This window comes from Eubalaena glacialis, chromosome 19 (genome assembly GCF_028564815.1).
Source record: "Eubalaena glacialis isolate mEubGla1 chromosome 19, mEubGla1.1.hap2.+ XY, whole genome shotgun sequence".
Lineage (NCBI taxonomy): Eukaryota > Metazoa > Chordata > Mammalia > Artiodactyla > Balaenidae > Eubalaena > Eubalaena glacialis.
The window spans coordinates 14,841,675-14,860,542 of record NC_083734.1 but is presented as its reverse complement, the minus strand read 5'-3'; the positions used below and the strand labels follow the sequence as shown (position 1 = coordinate 14,860,542).

The following is an 18,868-nucleotide window of genomic DNA, read 5'->3' as shown; positions in this document are numbered from 1 at the left end:
AAGGGGTTTTCTGCTTTTGTTGTTCCGTCATCCCGTAAATCCATCTGAAGAAAGAGGAGACGTGAGCGTATTTGGACCAAGTCGCAAAAAGAGAGGAGAGGAGGCCATTCTGAATTTGGCTGCGGAGGTGGTGCTGGCAGGGTGCTCTTCCCCAAGCTATGGGAAGAGGAGTTGGTCAAAAGAAAGGGCCTCAGCAGCAGACTCTCGCCAGGACATTGGAGTGAGAGGCTGTGCAGCAGCTCGGGGCTGCTCGAGGGTGGTATGTACCTGTGTGTGTCGGTGTGTGCGCATGTGTGGAAGCGTGTGTCCCTCTGCAGTGAGCAGGACGGACCCAACACCAAGAGGATGAGGAGGTTATGGTGGAGGGCGTCAGGGGAGGAATGGGCCGGGACCAATGTACTCCCTTGCGGGCCAAGGGAATGAACCCCGGGCCAGGAGAGCAGGAAGTGGCTTTTTAAACGAGCTGGGAGGCTGTGTCTGCTGTCCCCAGTGAGTCACCCCCGGGGCATGGGGCAGAGCCAGACAAATGCTGTTTTGTTACTGTCACTGGGACAATGTGGTGAGGCCTGGGGAAACAACAGTTCAGTGAAATGAGTGCGAATCCCCAGTCTAGCCAGAGCCTGGCATAGAGCAGAGGACAAGCAGTGCTTTGCTGAAAGCTTTGATACTGAAGGGATGAAGGCTAGCGAGGTTCACTTTTTCTGAGCCCCAAAGAGGTACAACTTCAGCCAGGAAGAGGTGCTACAGGGAGGCCACTTCAGGTCAGTGTAGAAATCTTTCTCCCATGGTCAGCAGTCCAAAGAGAGGCTAGGTCCCCCCAGAGGTGGTGAGCGCCATGTCACGGGCTGTGCAAGCAGCCGTGTGAGCGACTCCTGCCTGCAGGGGTGGTTGTGGGGTGGGTAGGTGGCCTAGAGCCTGTAGAATCCCTACAGCCTTGAGGTTTCAGGCTGAGTGAGGTGATGATGGTGGTAAAGATGATGTTAATGACTCGACAGCCCCTCCAGTGAGCCAGGCCTAGAATTGGGGGCTTCTACATGATCTCATTCAACCCTCCCAATGTGACTATCACGTCCCTTTTGCACATAAAGAAACTGAGGCTTAGCCACTAGCTACACTGGCGAAGTAAAATTTAAACGAAGTAAAATTAAATGAAATTAAAAAGTTCATCCCATGTGACCGGTGGCTAGGGGACAGCATGGCAGTATGACATTTCCATAACGGCAGAAAGTTTACTGGACAGTGGTAGCTTAGAGAGATGTGCTCACTTACCCAAGATCATCTCTCCCATGGGCAAGATCCAGAACCCAAACAGAGGTCTGACCCAGGTACCGGTGGAGGCTGCTGTGTGAGTCTGGAAACCAGGACTTCCAGATCTGGTCATCACTCAGCAACTGATGCTGGAGTTATCTCAGGAAATCAGTTCATAAACAGGTTTTGGGTCGAATCGTTTTCCTGATAGAGAATGAAGGGTAACAGGGCTCTAGCACTGCCCCTCCAAGCTTCTCGCTCCCACCCCACCTGCATACAAAGCCAGGCACCGAGGCTCCGGGTGGGTGGAAGTGGAGAATGTGGCAGATGTTCTTGAAACGGGGGAGCCGAGACACAGGGCTGATGGGTCTTTTTTGTGGCTGTTTCCTTTAGTGACTGAGCCAAGTTGCCACAGCTTGTCCGGCGTCCGTCAGTGGAGCGTTCATTCGTTCAACAAACACACGTTGAGCTGCAGCAGGTGCCAGGTGCTGTTTCAGGCCCCAGAAGTCGTACCTGCCCTCCTTTTGCACCTTGGGCGATTAGAATGGCTCATTTGGGGGCTCGGGGATTTGGAGCTGCTTACGGAACAGACAGGGATGTTCGTTACCCAGAAACGAAGGGGCCGTTGAGACTGGTTCGGCGGCGAGGACAGTCACCCAGAGGGGCCCTGGCCTACAGGGTGACCTCAGGCCGGTCCTCCGCCGGAGGCCTTAGGTCCCGGGCCGGGCGGGGCGGGGCGGGGCGGGGCGGGGCGGGGCGGGGCGGGGCGGGGCGGGGCGGGGCGGGGCGAGCGCCGGGTTCCCGCGGCCGCCGCCAGAGGGCAGCCAGGGAGCGTGCTGGAGGCCGGTCGGACCCCGGGTGAGTCTGGCGCCCCGGGGACGGCCCCCCTTTCGGGGCCTGGTCTGCGAGCGCCGGGGCGTGCGTTACGGCTCGGTGGCGGGGACCGCGGGGGCGTGTGGGGCGGCCCTGGAGCGGCGGGTGGGTCCGGGGAGCTGTTGCGCGCGGGGTGGGGACGAGCCTGGGGGCCGCGGGGCGCGCGCAGGGCCCGAGCCGCGTTCCCTCCCGCCGTGCCCGCCGCCCGCCTGGCCTGGAGCCCGGGGCTGGTCTCGAGAGGCTCGGGGCAGCGCCTGGGCCCGGCCCCCGGAGCGCCTGGTGCTCAGCGTCCGACCCTTAACCTGTCTGGGGCCCTCGGGGGGGTGGGGGGCGTCGTGCGCCCGCGTTGGGGGGCCGCGGGGAGCGAGTGGGCGGCCGAGACCGGCGGCGGACTGCGGGCGGCGCCGGTAGAGCGCTCCGGGCGAGCGCGTCAACAAGCACGGTGTTTACCGACCACCCGCGGGGCGCGCACGTGCGCGGGAGGGGCCCCGCGGGGACGGCGCGCACCACCTCTCAGCGCTCGGCCTCGCCTTCGGTGAGGATCCCGCGCTCCAGATGGTGGGTCTGGGCCCTGGCCATCGGGGCTTTCGCCCCCAGTTAAGTGGTCAGGAGTGGGACTCGAATAGCATTTGGTGCCCAGGAGGGTGTGAGGAGGGCGGGATGGAGGTAGCTCTCAATGGCCAGACAGGATTCCTCACCCTGAGCGCCTCTTTCAGCCTGAGAGTCCTGCCCCGGGTTTGTTTTCCAGTCTTCCCCAAACCCTGCTCCCAGCAGTCGGGCCAAGCTCTGTTTTTCTCAGCCGAAGGTTTGGAGTAAGTGTAGAGATGCATCCAGGGGGGCTCCCTGCCCTCAGGATGAAGGCTGTGGGCTCACAGTGGTGCCTGTGACACCTGCGCTGTGGGTGTGGAAGCCCCCTTTCTTGGGCTGCAGCGAGGGCTCTGCTGGGAAGTCTGGGAATTTTGTCCCCTGCTTGGGGCTCAGAAGGCGGAGGACCTGATTTTCCCACCTGTGTGGTCTGTGACATGCCCACCGCTGGAGGTGGCCCTGGGGAGAGGTGTGTTGCTGGAGGTGGACACCCATCCTCTGTGAGTTCAGGGCTGGGGCGGGGGGCGGGGGTGATCAGGCTCCATCTGTGCAGCTGCGTGAGAACTTTTGATCCCCCAGCATTTGGAGGTCTGGGGGAGTCAGAGTGTCTCGGGACACCCTGGTAAGAGCATTGGCCGAGCCGGGGCTGCAGTCTAGTCTCTGCCCCTCCCCCGCACACACACCTTGAGAGATTGTGCCGGTCTCCGGGTGCCCCTCCATCCTCCTGCCTCTGACGTCCACTTGGCCTCCCATCTCTTGGGGGGAAAAACCCATGCACTGGAGCAGAAAGCTTCGTTTCCTCTTTTCTCTCACTGTCACATTTTCTCGGCAAGGGCTCTGCACCTGCTGCCTGCCTCTTGGCTCCATGCCTCCCCTCTTACTCCTGCGCAGCCTGGGCTGCTGTCCCCACCACGTTGCTGAAACTGCTTCCCTGAAAGTCAGCTTGTTTCCAAACACCGATTTTTTTTGTCGGCCTCATCCTGCTGCCAAGTCCTTCTGCCCGGGAAGCAGGCCCCGCTTTGCAGCCTTCTCTGCTGTGATTTCTCTCCTCATTTTGTTCTTGTTTCTCCATCATTCCTTCTCCTCTTCTGACGCCCCTTCACTCTTTTTTGGGATGTTTTGTGAGGCCCCGTGTTTATCTTCTCAGAGAACTTGCTTCGGGATCCCTCAGGGAACTCCCCCCCCCATTCTAGCTCTAGTCCTGGCTCCTTGGATGCCCAGTGACACCCCAAACTCACCATGTCCTCCTTACTCCCCAGCAGTGGGTTTCCTTCCCTTCTGTCACACTTACTTTTCCCTGCAGCGTCTCGCCTCTCCCTGCCCCTTTGTGACCAGGCTACTGTTCCAGGCCTTGAATGTCTCAGGCAGGAGGTCACAGGCCCCTTCGCTGGCCTGATGCCAGAATCCCTTCCAGCTCCCGCAGTCCGTCTGGCATGTCACCTCTAGACCAGTGGTCTCTGGATGACTACTGCTTTTACCCTGTTGCTGAGCCCTCTCCCCTAGGAAATCTTCAGAGGCTCCTGGTCTCCTCCCGCACAAAGCTCAGCTCCTCCACCTCCTGTAGCTCCTCAGTCGTGTGGCCTCACCCTCCAGCACCACTTTCCAGTCCTGAGATTTCTTCCCTCCCTACCATGGTCGGCCCTCTCGGCCTTAGTCTTAGAGACCCAGCTCAGAGCTGTCTCCCTGGGAAAGCTTTGCCTCTCCCAGCTGCCCTGGGGGCCTCTTTCCTGGCCTTCCCACTCCACCGTGCCCTCAGGACCACGGCTGTCTGTCTGCTGATCACAGACCCCTTTGTGTCCTTGAAGCCTCTTCCTTTCCTCCCGGATCTCCAGGACTGGGTATCCTGTTGGCTCTCGATAAAGGAATTCCTCCCCTTAACCTCCAAGAACACCTCTGGCCATCCTTCAGAGTCTGGTTCAAATCCCACCTCCCTCCTGGACTGTTCGAGTCTCAGATTCCCACTGGCCTGCACTTCTGGGCTCATGGATGGATTCATTACCGTTTGTGCCACCCATCTTAATACTTTTGTTCTCTGCTATTAGCCTCCAGTTGTATCATGGGTATGAGAGATGCTTTTCCGGTTCTTAATCATAGCAGCTGTTTATTGAGCGGTCGGTATGTGCTGGGCGTGTGATGATCTTTCCAAGTAATCCCTTGTGTGTGTTATTCGTGCAGCCCCCAGAGGGGTAGGAGCTAGGATTCTTGTTTTCATTCTCCCCATGAGGACACAAACCCCGTGAGGTCCAGGGACCTGCCTAAACCACACAGCTTGTAGGTGGGTGGAACAGAGGTTGAAACTCAAGTCTGTCTGACTCCTGAGACTGTTTTTTTTTTTTTTTTAAATTGAATCATACAGTATGCATTCTTTTTTTTTAAAATTTATTTATTTATTTATTTATTTATGGCTGTGTTGGGTCTTCGTTTCTGTGCGAGGGCTTTTTCTCGTTGCGGCAAGCGGGTGCCACTCTTCATCGCGGTGCGCGGGCCTCTCACCATCGCGGCCTCTCTTGTTGCGGGGCACAGGCTCCAGACGCGCAGGCTCAGTAATTGTGGCTCACGGGCCCAGTTGCTCCGCGGCATGTGGGATCCTCCCAGACCAGGGCTCGAACCCGTGTCCCCTGCATTGGCAGGCAGATTCTCAACCACTGCGCCACCAGGGAAGCCCCCTGAGACTGTTTTTTGATAGTAGGGATTACTATTTGTCCAGGAAAGCGTACGCTTCAGTCCAGGGAGCGTGTTACAGGTCCTCTTAGCACCTGGCCCAGATGTGCAGGCTGTCCTGGTGGTGTGGTCATCTGGTTGCTTGGGACCCCACTGGACTCCAGGAAAGGACTTTGTAACAGAACAGATGCTTAATGGTGGGACCAGTGACTAGAGGAGGCTGTGACAGCTGCCCCAGAGGCCTTCGAAAACAGGCCGTGTGTATGTGTGTCTTAAGGAAGAGTTGTGGAACAGAGAACCCCGAGGAGCCCTCAGGTCATTTCTGTCCCTTAGGATACTTTTTTTTTTTTTTTTTTTAGTAAGTGTTTTTAAATTTTTTATTTATTTTATTTATTTTATTTTTGGTTGCACCGAGTCTTTTTTTTAATAAATTTATTTATTTTTATTTATTTTATTTTTCGCTGCGTTGGGTCTTCGTTGCTGCGTGCGGGCTTTCTCTAGTTGTGGCGAGCGGGGGCTACTCTTCGTTGCAGTGCATGGGCTTCTCATCACAGTGGCTTCTCTTGTTGTGGAGCATGGGCTCTAGGCACGCGGGCTTCAGTAGTTGTGGCACGCGGGCTTCAGTAGTTGTGGCACATGGGCTCAGTAGTTGTGGCTCATGGGGTCTAGAGCCCAGGCTCAGTAGTTGTGGTGCACCGGCTTAGTTGTTCCGCGGCATATGGGATCTTCCCAGACCAGGGCTTGAACCCATATCCCCTGCATTGGCAGGCGGATTCTTTTTTTTTTTTTTTTTTTTAACAAATTTTTTTCTTTTAATTTTTATTTATTTATTTATTTATCCATTTATTCATGGCTGTGTTGGGTCTTCGTTTCTGTGCGAGGGCTTTCTCTAGTTGCGGCAACTTTCTCTTCATCGCGGTGCGCGGGCCTCTCAGTATCGCGGCCTCTCTTGTTGCGGAGCACAGGCTCCAGACGCGCAGGCTCAGTAATTGTGGCTCACGGACCTAGTTGCTCCGCGGCATGTGGGATCTTCCCAGACCAGGGTTCGAACCCGTGTCCCCTGCATTGGCAGGCAGACTCTCAACCACTGCGCCACCAGGGAAGCCCCGGCAGGCGGATTCTTAACCACTGTGCCACCAGGGAAGCCCCTGTACCGGGTCTTAGTTGTGGCAGGCAGGCTCCTTAGTTGTGGCTCACCGGCTCCTTAGTTGTGGCATGCAAACTCTTAGTAGAGGCATGCAAGTGAGATCTAGTTTCCTGACCAGGGATCGAACCCACGTCCCCTGCATTGGAAGGCGGATTCTTAACCACTGTGCCACCAGGCAAGTCCCCCTTAGGACACTTTTAAATGCTTTTTTTTGTAAACAAAATCAACCCTATCCCCAAACAGTACCACCTTCAACTAAGTTTCCTTAGGAGCTATCCTTCCCTTCCCTCCGCAGGTCACTATCATATGAAAATGAGTTCCTGATGTGAAATACAGTTGCCACGGCAACCAGTAATGCGAGGCCTGGAGTCTTGCTCCTAGGTCTCTGCACCGTATGCTTCTAGGGGCTTTTTCCATCTTTGTCGCCTAAAAAAATGAAATACTCCATTTGACTCTCTTTTTGTGGGGACATTTAAAACATTGGTTTTTTTTCAGGCAGCGATTTCTGGGCACTGTTAACACCCCAGCAGCTTGTCACCAGGCTGCTGGCACACCATTAATAATGACCCCGAATGGTGCCTCTGGTTTAGGTCACATTTTGAATGAAATCCAGTGCCCTGTGGGTAAAAGGACAGTAGCTGTGGCCTCCACGCAGCCTTGATGTGTGGAAAGACAGAGGGAAAGAGCATGGTCTGGTGTAACAGAGAACCCCGAGAACAGAGAACAGAAAAAAAAAAAGGCTTTTTAGAACAGTTTTTTTTTTTTTTTTTTTTGGCTGCACCACACGGCATGTGGGATCTTAGTTCCCCAACCAGGGATCGAACCTGTGTCCCCTGCAGTGGAAGCATGGAGTCCTAACCACTGGACCGCCAGGGAATTAGGGAGGGCTTTTTGGTACAGCTTCATTCCAGTTGGAGGTGGTGAAATTGTTTGTCTTTAGTTGCTGTCTCCTCCTGTGTGAGAGCCTTGCTCAGCTATCCTGGCAGAGGCCACCCAGAACAGGGTGCCTCAGGGGTGAGAGAGACAGGGTGCCTTTGGCCATAATCATAGCTACTAACTTTGATGGGTGCTTATTTTGTGCAGCCCTTATTCCTTTATTTAATCCTCAACCAAATGAAGGCAGAAATACTGTTGTTTTCCCCATTTTACAGGTAAAGAAAATGATGCACAAAGAGGTTAAGTGCTTGCCCAAGGACACAGAACAAGTAGGTGGTAGAGTTGGGCTTTAGTACTAGGAAGTCTGACTCCTGTGGCCCATGCTCTTTACTTGGTACCACGTAGATAGTGGAAAGACTGCGTTTAAAGAATGAGAGGGTGGGGCTTCCCTGGTGGCGCAGTGGTTAAGAATCTGCCTGCCAATGCAGGGGACACGGGTTCGAGCCCTGGTCTGGGAAGATCCCACATGCCGCGGAGCGACTAAGCCTGTGAGCCACTACTACTGAGCCTGTGCGTCTGGAGCCTGTGCTCCGCAACAAGAGAGGCCGCGACAGTGAGAGGCCCGCGCACCACGATGAAGAGTGGACCCTGCTCGCCGCAACTGGAGAAAGCCCTCGCACAGAAACGAAGACCCAACACAGCCAAAAATAAATAAAAATAAATAAATAAATTTATTTAAAAAAAAAGAATGAGAGGGTGAATTGGAGAAATAGAGCAGGTTGGCTTTCTCAAGATTTGATTTAAAGCAGTCGTTTTCAACTTTTTGTATCTTTTGAGAGGCAAAAGGCTGCAGTGAAAAGGCATGTACTAGAGTGTTCACAGCAGCACTATTTTTAATAGCCACAAAACTGAAAATCACCCAGCATCCTTTGGCAGTAGAATGGACAAATACAGTGGGGTGAATGCATGCAATAGAACACTGTACCACAGAACAGTCCGCAGCCACATGGAACGTCATGGAGGAATCATGCAGACACCGTTGAGCAAAGGAGCCAGACGAAAAAGAGCATGTACCGTAGGATTCCATTTATAGAACGTGCAAGGCAGAATGAATATAAGGTGTTAGAAGTCGGAGTCGTAGTTCCCAGGGGCACAAGGAAGGCTTCTGGGAGGCTGGTGATGGTTGGTTTCTCTATCTGGGTGTTGGTCACATACGTGTGCTCGTATTTTCAAAATTCACCAGTTTTAGTATGTGTACTTGTGTGTGTGTGTGTGATACTTCAATAAGATGTACTGAAACAGAGAAAAAGGCAGCAGTGACCCTCAACCCAGGACGTGAATACTGATGCTCTACTTCCTTATAGGGGCCACACACTTGACACTAACCCAGAATCTTAGATTTCTTGTGAGAGGTGGGAGGTGACATGAGGGTAGGCACCCAGGTTCCGGGGCAGACGGCTCTGGGGATGTGGGAGCAGGGCCAGGGGCAGCTCTGGTTTTCTCCCGTCCCCATCTGCTCCACTGGGTTTGGGGAGAGCTTGCTAAGCTCGGAGGTGGCTGGTTGGGTTCTGCCCATGAAGCAGCCCTTTTCTCCCTGCCGTGAGGCCTGGGGGTAAGGAGGTGACGTGGATCGCCTTCTGCTGGTCGGCGGGGTGTCAGGTTGGCCTGGGGAAACTGCGGAATATGGCTGGTGCTGCCACCCTCTGCGCAGACATCCTCACCCCTCCAACAGCAGTGGGCTGGCTGCCTGCAAAACATCAGCATTTCAAGGACTGCGCCCGCCTGGAAAGTGAGCGGCATTCACTGGGAGATCAGCTCCTCCTTTCACATGGCAGTTATATGCTGCTAAAAATACTGGAGCACCTTATGTAAGACCACAGTTACGTAGTTAGCACCTTATGTAAAAGCACTTAGTATAGCGTAGACAATTAATCGGTCAGGTGTTTCGGTGACCTTGGTGGGCATCATCACAGAGTTGGTGGTTGGCTTGCCTGGTGAGGAGGGTGAACAATCGTCAATATCCAGGCCTGCCTGACTCACTCGGCTGCGCTCACACCTAATTTACTTGTTGATGCTTTTTTTTTTTTTTTTTTTTTCAATGTGTTGATTGCATTTTCCTCTTTAGGCCCAGCCCATCCAAGCAGTTGAGTTGATGCCGGGGTTTGTACAGTTTCTTCTTGCTCAGTCCTCATCCCCTTCTTATTTACTGGTAGAGCATCTTCTGATTCACAGAAGCTTAGAAGGGCCTCCTCCCCATTCAAGAGGTCCCCTCCGTGAGTGGCCAGGAGGGTGGCCATTGGCTTGAGTGCTGCCAGTGACCAGGGAAGCCCATCTCATGGTTGGAGGGTGATTTGAATAGTTATGGAGAGCAATGTAACAAAACCAAGGTGCAGAATATGCCAGGTAGGCTGAAACGCTGAGCTGAAACTGACAAGAAGACATTTCACAGGGATCAGGTTTTTAAAGCCATGGGATCTGAGGCTAGGACAGCAATTTGGCAGGACCTGTCAAATTAAAAAGCATCTGCCCTACATCATAAGAATTCTACTTCCCAGGGTCTGCCCTAAAGGAAACCTGGCATGTGTGCACAGGTGGAAAGTTCTGAGACAGCCTTTGTGGCAGTTTGCAGTCCATGGTGAAAAACTCTACACAGTTTGAATGTCTGCTGGTGGTGGAATAGCACCCGCTACATCAGCTCACATTTTCATACCTGGGAGTCCTATGCAGCTTTGAGAAAGAATTAGTTGGATCTCTCTATAACAATAATGATGAATCTCTCAGATTATAAGGTGAAGAAAGCAAGTTTCCAAGTGATGAATACATTATGATGCCTTTCATAGAAACGTTTTCACATAGTCCTTCATACTTTATATGAATACAAATATAAGTAACACCTACCTACATGTAAAAGAATATAAAAAGGTCTAGAAAAAGGCATTCCAAACTTAAAATAGCTATTATCTCCAGGGAAGGGGGAAGGGCATCAGGATTGTGTGTGTGTTGGGGGGGGATCAAAGAGAAATTTAGCCTTCTCTGTGATATTTAAACTTTTAAAAATAATTTCATTGATGTAGAATTTATATACCTCAAATAAGTCATTCATTTTAAGTATACAATCTGTTTTAAATTTTTAAAAGGAAAAGTAATTACACAATTAAAAATTAATGTCTAATTTATCCCCCTTCCTCATACAAGAAGCCTTCTTCCATCTATGCCTGAGTCATGGATGGACCATGACACGAAGCTCACTGTATGGTGTTTTGCATTTAGGGGCAGCTCATAGAGGTAGAAATTATTCCCTCTTTTGAGCTGAGGTCTTGAGATCTGTCTCTTTGTCACTTCGCTTCTGGGTCTGTCCCTTTGGAGCCATCTCAAATAAGTCTATTTTCCATGGGGCAGGATTTTCACTGGTGCAAGATCCCCATCATGCCTGCCTCCTCCAGGGAGAAGGACTTGCCTCTTTCAAGGGTTCCTTGTAGAGTCTATAGGGTGATATGGATCACACTCCAGGCCGTGCTGGGCACCTGGCCCATCAAACATCCTCCTAAAGTTTTGCAGAACTGGACCCTATGCCCCCGATGTTGCGTGAACATGACATAACACTTTTTAAAAATAATGGTAATTTTTTTTAATCTTAAAAGTAATTCATATTCATTATGGAAAATATAGAAAATACACAAAAACACAAAGAAGAAAGTAAATATCTGTGATTCTCAGCCTCCAGAGATAACCATGTTTAATGTTTAAAAATTGAGATCATTCTATATGAATGATTTTATTTTTTATTTTTTTAAAGTAAAAATTTATTGAATTTGTTACAATACTGCTTCTGTTTTATGTTTTGGGTTTTTTTTGGTCACAAGGCATGTGGGATCTTAGCCCTCTGACCAGGGATCAAACCTGCACCCCCTGCACTGGAAGGTGAAGTCTTAACTACTGGTCCGCCAGGGAAGTCCCTGAATGATTTTATAACCTATATTTTATTTAACATTTATTTATCCATAAGAATAGTGACTGACATATATGTAATACATTTTTTCTCAGTTCAGTGTTTTTTTTTCTATTATTATTATTATTGAACATAGAGAAGTTTCTAATGTTTATGTGGTGTTGTGGACTGAATGTTTGTGTTCTCCTGAATGCATATGTTGAAGCCCTAATTCCAAGAGTTGGATAATATTTGGAGATGGAATGTTTGGGAGGTATTTAGGGTTAGATGAGGCCCTGAGGGTGGGGCCCGCATGATGGGATTAGTGCCCTTATAAGAAGAGATGGCCGAGAGCTCTCTCTCTCTCTCTTTCTCTTTCTGTCCTCACACATACACTGAGGAAAGGCCATGTGGACACACAGCAAGAAGGCTGCTGTCTACAAGCCAGGAAGAGAGCCCTCACCAGGAACTGAATTGACTGACACCTTGATATTGAACTTCCAGCCTCCAGAACTGAGAGGAATAAATTTCTGTTTTTTAAGCTTCCCAGTCTATGGTATTTTGTTTTCGCAGCCCCAGCAGACTGATCCATGTGGTTAAGTCTATCAGTCCTTTCATTTTGTGATTTCTTCCTTTGCTTTTGGGTTTGAAAGGTCTTCCCCACCCCAAGTTCAGATAAATATTCACCTATATTTTCTTCTCGTTCTTTATTTGGTGTTAGCTTTTCCACTCAGCTCTCTCTTTTACATTCAACTCTAATCCTACCAAAATTTATTTTGGTTTATGGTATAAGATTAGAGCCTGATTTTATTTCTTCTCAAATTGTCCGCCAGTTCTTTTAGTTCAATTTCTTTTCCTACCAACTACATTTGAAATTGAAATTTAATTTTTTTGGACTGTTCAGTGGACCCTTGAACAACACTGGTTTGAACTCTGTGGGTCTACTTATACATGGATTCTTTTCACTAAATAAGTACTACAGGTCTACACAATCTGTTGTTAGTTGAATCTGAGGATGTGGAACTGCGGATATGGAGGGCTGACTGTAAAGTTATACGGGAATTTTCAATTACGAGGGGGTTGATGCCCTTGACCCTCCCCCACCATGTTTAGGGTCAACTGTACATTACAACCATGTTGCTCAAAATTCAAAAAGGCAATAGATCCCTCCACCCTCTCCCTTAGCCTCCCAGGTCCAGTAACCTGTGTTACTAGGTTAATAGATTTTGGTCTTGGACTAGATTTCCTTCACCCTTCCCCCGACTGACTCTCAATGTTAGCGTTATTATCGTGCACAAACATATGAGCTTCCAGGTCTTCTCTTTTTTCATTAACTGATCTCTTTTTCTTCCAGTATCACATTTTTTAAATTATGACTTTATAAATGTAACCCCTGGCCATGCAGATTCTTTCTCAACTTTTCTTTGGTTATGCTTGCCCATTTAGTCATTCTTCTCTATGATATAATCATTTTATAGTTCTTCTGCACATATCATTAGAATCTAATTTGGAATGACAATAAATTTCTAAAATAATAACGATATTGAGTTTTCCTCTCTAGAAGTATGGTCTGTCCCTTACTGATTCGTGTCTTCCTTCCTGTCATTCTGTTTTTTTATAGCACCCACTTAAGTTTCATAGATTTCTTTATGGGGGTTGTGAACATTTCTTGTTTGTTCCTAGGTGTTTTATGTTTTTTGCTGCTAGGGAATAGGATCATTTTTCCCCCCAGTCTTATCTTTAACTGGATATTGTTGGAATATAAGAAAGTATTTGATTAAAAAATTATTGTGAAATAGATATATATGCATATAAAACAAATATGTACAGTTTAAAGAAGAGTAATAAAGCAGACATATGCCCAGCCAAATGAAGAAACAGAGTATCAACAGCCCTTTAGAAATTGTTTTTATGCCTCTCCTTAGGTGGGTTTTCCTCTCTCCTCATCCCCAGGGGATACACTAACCTGAATTCTGTTATCATTATTAGCCTGCTGTTCTCTATAACTTTACCATGTAGGTTTATGTCTTTAAACAATACGTTTTACAATTTTGTATACTTTTGAACTTTTATAAATGGAGTCACACTGTATTCCATTTTTTAATAGATCCATTTGCGTTTATGTTTTTTTTTTTGGCTGCGTTGGGTCTTAGTTGTGGCACACGAGATCTTTGTTGTGGTGTGTGGGCTTCTCTCTAGTTGTGGCACATGGGCTCCAGAGCGCGTGGGCTCTGTAGTTTGCGGCACTCGGCCTCTCTAGTTGACACGCAGGGGCTTAGTTGCCCCGCAGCACGTGGGATGTTAGTTCCCCTACGAACCTGCGTCCCCTGCATTGGAAGGCGGATTCTTTATGACTGGACCACCAGGGAAGTCCCTGTTTTTATTCAATAGTTTATTTACTATAAACTTCACCATTTCTAAGTATATAATTCAATGGTTTTTAGTATATTCACAAGATTGTACAACCATTACCATGAACTAGTCCCAGAACATTTTCATCACCCCAAAAAGAAGCCTGTATCTTTGCATTCACTCCCCTTATTCTCCCAACAACCTCCTCAGCCCTAAGAAACCACTAATCTATTTTCTGTCTCTATGGATTTGCTTATTCTAGACATTTCATATAAGTAGAATAATACAATATGTGGTTTTCCCTAACTTTCACTTGTAATGTTTTCAAGGTTCATTCCTTTTAATGGCTAACTAATATACCATTGTATGGTTATGCCACATTTTGTTTATCCATTCATCTGTTGATGGACATTTGGATTATCTCCACTTTGGGCTATTATAAAAAATGTTGCTATGAACATTCATGTACAAGTTTCTATGTGGACATATGTTTTCACTTCTCTTGGATGTATACTTAAGAATGGAATTGCTGGTCATATGGTAAGTTTTGGGCTATTATAAATGGAGTGGCCATAAGTCTTCTTGTTGACATATGTTTTCATTCTCTTATGTGTATTATTTCTCTTCCATGTTTGACTTCTTTTAGGAGTGGAATTACTGATTAGGTTTATCTTTGTTTTCTATTGACACGTAAGATCCATTCAGAAAACGGCATAAATTCTAAATGTACTGCTTGTCTAATTTTTACAAAGTGAACACAGCCATGTAGCCATCCCATCACCCAGGTCAAGGGGTGGGATGTTGGCCCAAGCTGGGCTACTCTGCTGTGCTGTTCTTTGTGAGATATGAAATCTAAGCAAAGTGAAGTAGGAAGGGAAAGGGTATTGGAGCCACTTAGTCCCACGGTGGCAGCTGATGAGACCTTGAGGCCCAGACTCTGCAGCTGCTGTGGTTCCTGTGTTCTTCCACATCAGGACCTTCAGCCTTCCCATCAATTCTGAGCGTCCAGGTATCCTGCCAGTAAATCCCTTTCTGCTGAAGTCAGCCAGACCTGGTTTCTGTTGCTTGCAATCGAAGAATCCTTTTGGATACAGTGTGCCCAACTGCTAGCACCAAAACTTTGGTGGAGTGTGCCCCTCCTATTGCTAAAAACCCAGAGTAGAAGCTGCGTCTAGCTAATCCTTGAATTTTTACATGACCTTATTTTTTTTTTTAATATAAATTTATTTATTTATTTATTTATTTATTTATTGTGGCTGTGTTGGGTCTTTGTTGCTGCACGCGGGCTATCTCTAGTTGCGGCGAGCAGGGACTACTCTTCGTTGTGGTGCACGGGCTTCTCATTGCGGTGGCTTCTCGTTGTGGAGCACGACTCTAGGCGTGTGGGCTTCAGTAGTTATGGCACACAGCCTCAGTAGTTGTGGCTCTCAGGCTCTAGAGTGCAGTCTCAGTAGTTGTGGTGCATGGGCTTAGTTGCTCTGCGGCATGTGGGATCTTCCTGGACCAGGGCTCGAGCCCATGTCCCCTGCATTGGCAGGCGGATTCTTAACCACTGCAGCACCAGCGAAGTCCCATTCCCCCTAACTTTATATTTAGTTCCCAGTTTTGAAACAATTTTCTCTCGGTCCCCAGTGGAAAGTTAATGGCTTAAGTAACTGGCTTAATTTAGAAGGTGAAATGTAGGAGTCTATATTATTTTCCAGACTTCATTTTTGGAAACCAGGTTTATTTCTCTTCGATGTAGAGCACAGGGGGGTTGGATGAGGGGGTGTTTGGTGCCATGATCAGAAAACAAGGGCTAGACCCCAAGTTCTTTCGCGCCATCCCTCAGGGACCCTTTGCCTAAGAAGGCTCAACGTTGAAATTGGTCTGCTCTAAGTGGGGCCTCATTTACAAGTAAAAAAAGAAATGAATTCTCTTCTGGTTTCTTTTTTAATGTCATTGAATCACACGGGTTAGTGACAGGAAACGACCCAATTTCAACTGGTCTCAGCATTGTCAGTGCTTGTCCTCATTAATGTCAGGGTCGGGGCAGGTATTTGATCGGGGGTCGGTGCCATGGGTGAGGCTCGACAAGAAAAGGTCAGAGATGAATGTGAAATTCTTTCTAACCCCAAATGGTAGTGATCAGCCCAGGCCGTGTCTTGGAGCAGCCACGGAGCTGCTTTCCATGTTTCCCAGGTCTCATTCCTTGGCTTTTCTTGAGAGCCTGTTCCTGTGGTGACCTTCTCTACCTGCCAGTTCTAATCCTGCTGGCGGTTTTCCTCATTTGCAGAAGCCACTGCTTGGGGGCCGATGACCCTAGCCTGGACACGAAGACCTTTCTCCCATTCCTGGGGCTTGTTAGGACCTTCCACTTTTAACGTGAGCACAGCAGAAAGTGGGCGTGATTCTTGACCACGTGGTCTCCGCGTCTGCAGGGTTCTGTGGAGCAGGAAACTAGCTGCTTTGAGTATCTTGCTTGGCCAGAGCTACCATGGCTGTGGACGCAGCAGGTCTGCCAAAGTCATTTTTGCGGGTTGGGAGCCATACGAGGGCACTGCATGGAAAAGGCTTTCCATTGTGGTTTATCATGGCGATTTTCTCACACATGGCTGTGAAGCATCTTGTTTTAGCATTATCAGTTTATGACAGAGATTTTCCAACAGGTGGAAGAGACACACCTCCACCAAGGGTCACCTCTTCTCACTTCATGTAAAAGGGCCTCGTGGGCTGGGACGGCCTCAGATTTCCCCAAACCCATCTGCAGGTTTGGGTGTCGTGTGGTGAACTGGGTCACCCCTGACAGGGTGAAGGGGGATAATTTAGCAAAGGGAGTAACTCAGGAGTGAGAGTTTCCTGTTTGGAATCTAAAATGCCTTTACAGAATTGAGACTTTGCATCCAGGTCACTCTGAGGTCAGGGCAGAGAGGACAGACCCAGGGGGCAGGCAGGGCCCAACTGTGGGCTGGCCTCTCTTGGTACAGACCTGGTGTCCAGAGCGTGGGCTCACACGGTAGCTAGTCAGGGGCTGAAGGCTTGCACTCCAGGGGTCATGGCCTTAGAGGACGTTCACTGTACATCACTCTCCATGGTGGGCTCTGCTGACAGATGTAGAACGTGGACTCTTAGAGTTTGTGTTGGAATCTGGGACAGGCATGTGGATGGATAGCAAATTGAGGCAGGTCGGAGGAGCTGGAAGTTGATACACTTTGGGGAGGGCTGGGTGGCAAGGGGTATGTTCTGGGAGTGCAGGTTTAGGTGGGGAGGGAGATAAGGCACATCTCCAGAGGGTGGCAGGTGGGAACCAAGGCAGGCCATCTGCAGGGTCTTATCAGGAGGTAATGGGGTCCTGACAAACAGGCTAGGCTAGCGACAGATCTTCAGAAGCGTGGGGGATAAGGCCTCAACAGGGAAGAAGGTCGGCCTACAGCCAACTCAGAGCCAGAGGCCCAGTGATCAGGGTCTCCGGGTTGTGGCTGGGCCCAGCGTGAGCAAAGCAGAAGCTGACTTGCTTAGTGGTTAAGGGTTCTGGGCTCAGACTTGCAGGCTTTCATACTGGTTCTGCCACTCCCTCACCCTGTGCCCTTGAGAAGTTGCTTTGCCTCTGTTTGCTCATCTGTAAAATGGAGATAATAATAGTATCTGTCTCATTGTTCAGAGGACTCCGTGAGAAGTCATGTACAAAGCACTTAGAACAGTGTTTGGTGCATGGATGGTGGTTATTATTGTTAGTATTGAGGTCTCCCCAGTTTGGCCTGATGCATGTCCTTTGGCCTCAGAGTTGCCTGCGAATGGGGTTCACACCCAGGCTTGAGGACTGCTGCTTTCATTATATTGAATTTTGTAGCCCGCTTGCTTGTCTTGTTTCTACAGCTGCTGGAAATCTCAGAGTCCGATCTATTGCATGAGATTTCTGGTGCCATCTCCTCTTTCTGCTTTCTGCCTGGCCTCTGTTCTCTTTGATCCTCAAGTTGTTTATTTTTATTTTATTTTATTTTTTTAATTAATTAATTAATTAATTTAATTAATTTATTTATTTTTGGCTGAGTTGGGTCTTCGCTGCTGTGCGCGGGCTTTCTCTAGTTGCGGTGAACAGGGGCTACTCTTAGTTGTGGTGCGCGGGCTTCTCATTGCAGTGGCTTCTCTTGTTGCGGAGCACGGGCTCTAGGCGCATGGGCTTCAGTAGTTCTGGCTCGCAGGCACTAGAGCGCAAGCTCAGTAGTTGTGGCGCATGGGCTTAGTTGCTCCACGACATGTGGGATCTTCCCGGACCAGGGCTCGAACCCGTGTCCCCTGCATTGGCAGGCGGATTCTTAACCACTGCGCCACCAGGGAAGCCCTGTTTATTTTTTATTGTGTTCAGCCCCTAAGCTGCCTCAAGCCCTCCTTGAAATAGGCAGTTATAAATTTCCAATGAATAAATATAATTTTAGATCATACATGGAATCAGAGTTACAGTGTAAGGAGGTATGCTCTACTTGCCACATCCCTGTCTCCTCGTCTTACCTGAGTCTGGGGGATCAGTTGGCAATAAGAAGGGCCAGCCCCTGGGACAGGTTAGGGTGCACAGCAGAGAAGAGGCTGCAGATATTCTGGCTGCGAAGGTGCACTCTCAGGCCCAGGGGCGGAATGGGTGAGAAGGTGGAGGAGGACAAAGACTAACTCTTATCAAGTACCCACTCTGCACCTGTCACTGTGTAGGTGCTTAATACACTTTGGGCTGCTCCAGGAGGCTGGTAGATGAGTATCCCCATTGTGGGACTGTAGAATTTGGGGAAGTTTAGTCTGTAAGTTAGAGACGGGATGTGCATCCGATTGTAGAGTCAACCCAGACCCAACTGTGGGCCATATGAAGGGTCAGGTGTGAGACCTTCCCCAGGACTTCCTCCCATTCTTCAGACTTGCCAGGGCATATATCTCAGTCATCTTTTGCCACAATATTGCTGTGTAACAAACGAACCGCAAACCCACTGGCATTTGGCAATACGTATTTATTCATCCCTCATGTATCTGTGGGTTAGGTGGGGTTTGGCTGGCCTAGGCTGCTCTCAGTGGGACTTGGTTGTCTTTAAGCTGTGAGTTGGGTTTAGGCCTGTTTCATGTGTCTCTTATCCCACTTGGACCAATGACCACCAAGGCGTGTTTGTGTCATAGTTACAGGCAGGAGTGCAAGAGTGCAAGCTCAGTTGCACAAGCACTTTTCAAGCCTCTGCTTA

The 18,868-nt window shown here is 49.1% G+C and overlaps 1 protein-coding gene across 3 annotated transcripts in view; it reads left to right on the top strand.

Moving 5' to 3' along the window:
- The first annotated feature begins 2,072 nt into the window (after positions 1 to 2,072).
- RPH3AL (rabphilin 3A like (without C2 domains)) overlaps positions 2,073 to 18,868 on the top strand; it is a 145,086-nt gene continuing 128,290 nt past the window's right edge. Inside the window, exon 1 of one of the 3 annotated variants that reach the window (XM_061176825.1) lies at positions 2,073 to 2,106. The gene's annotated coding sequence lies outside the window, so the exon portion shown is untranslated. Of the gene's footprint in view, positions 2,107 to 3,186; positions 3,207 to 18,868 lie in introns of those variants that run through there. The other 2 variants (XM_061176824.1, XM_061176826.1) reach the window with 2 other exon arrangements.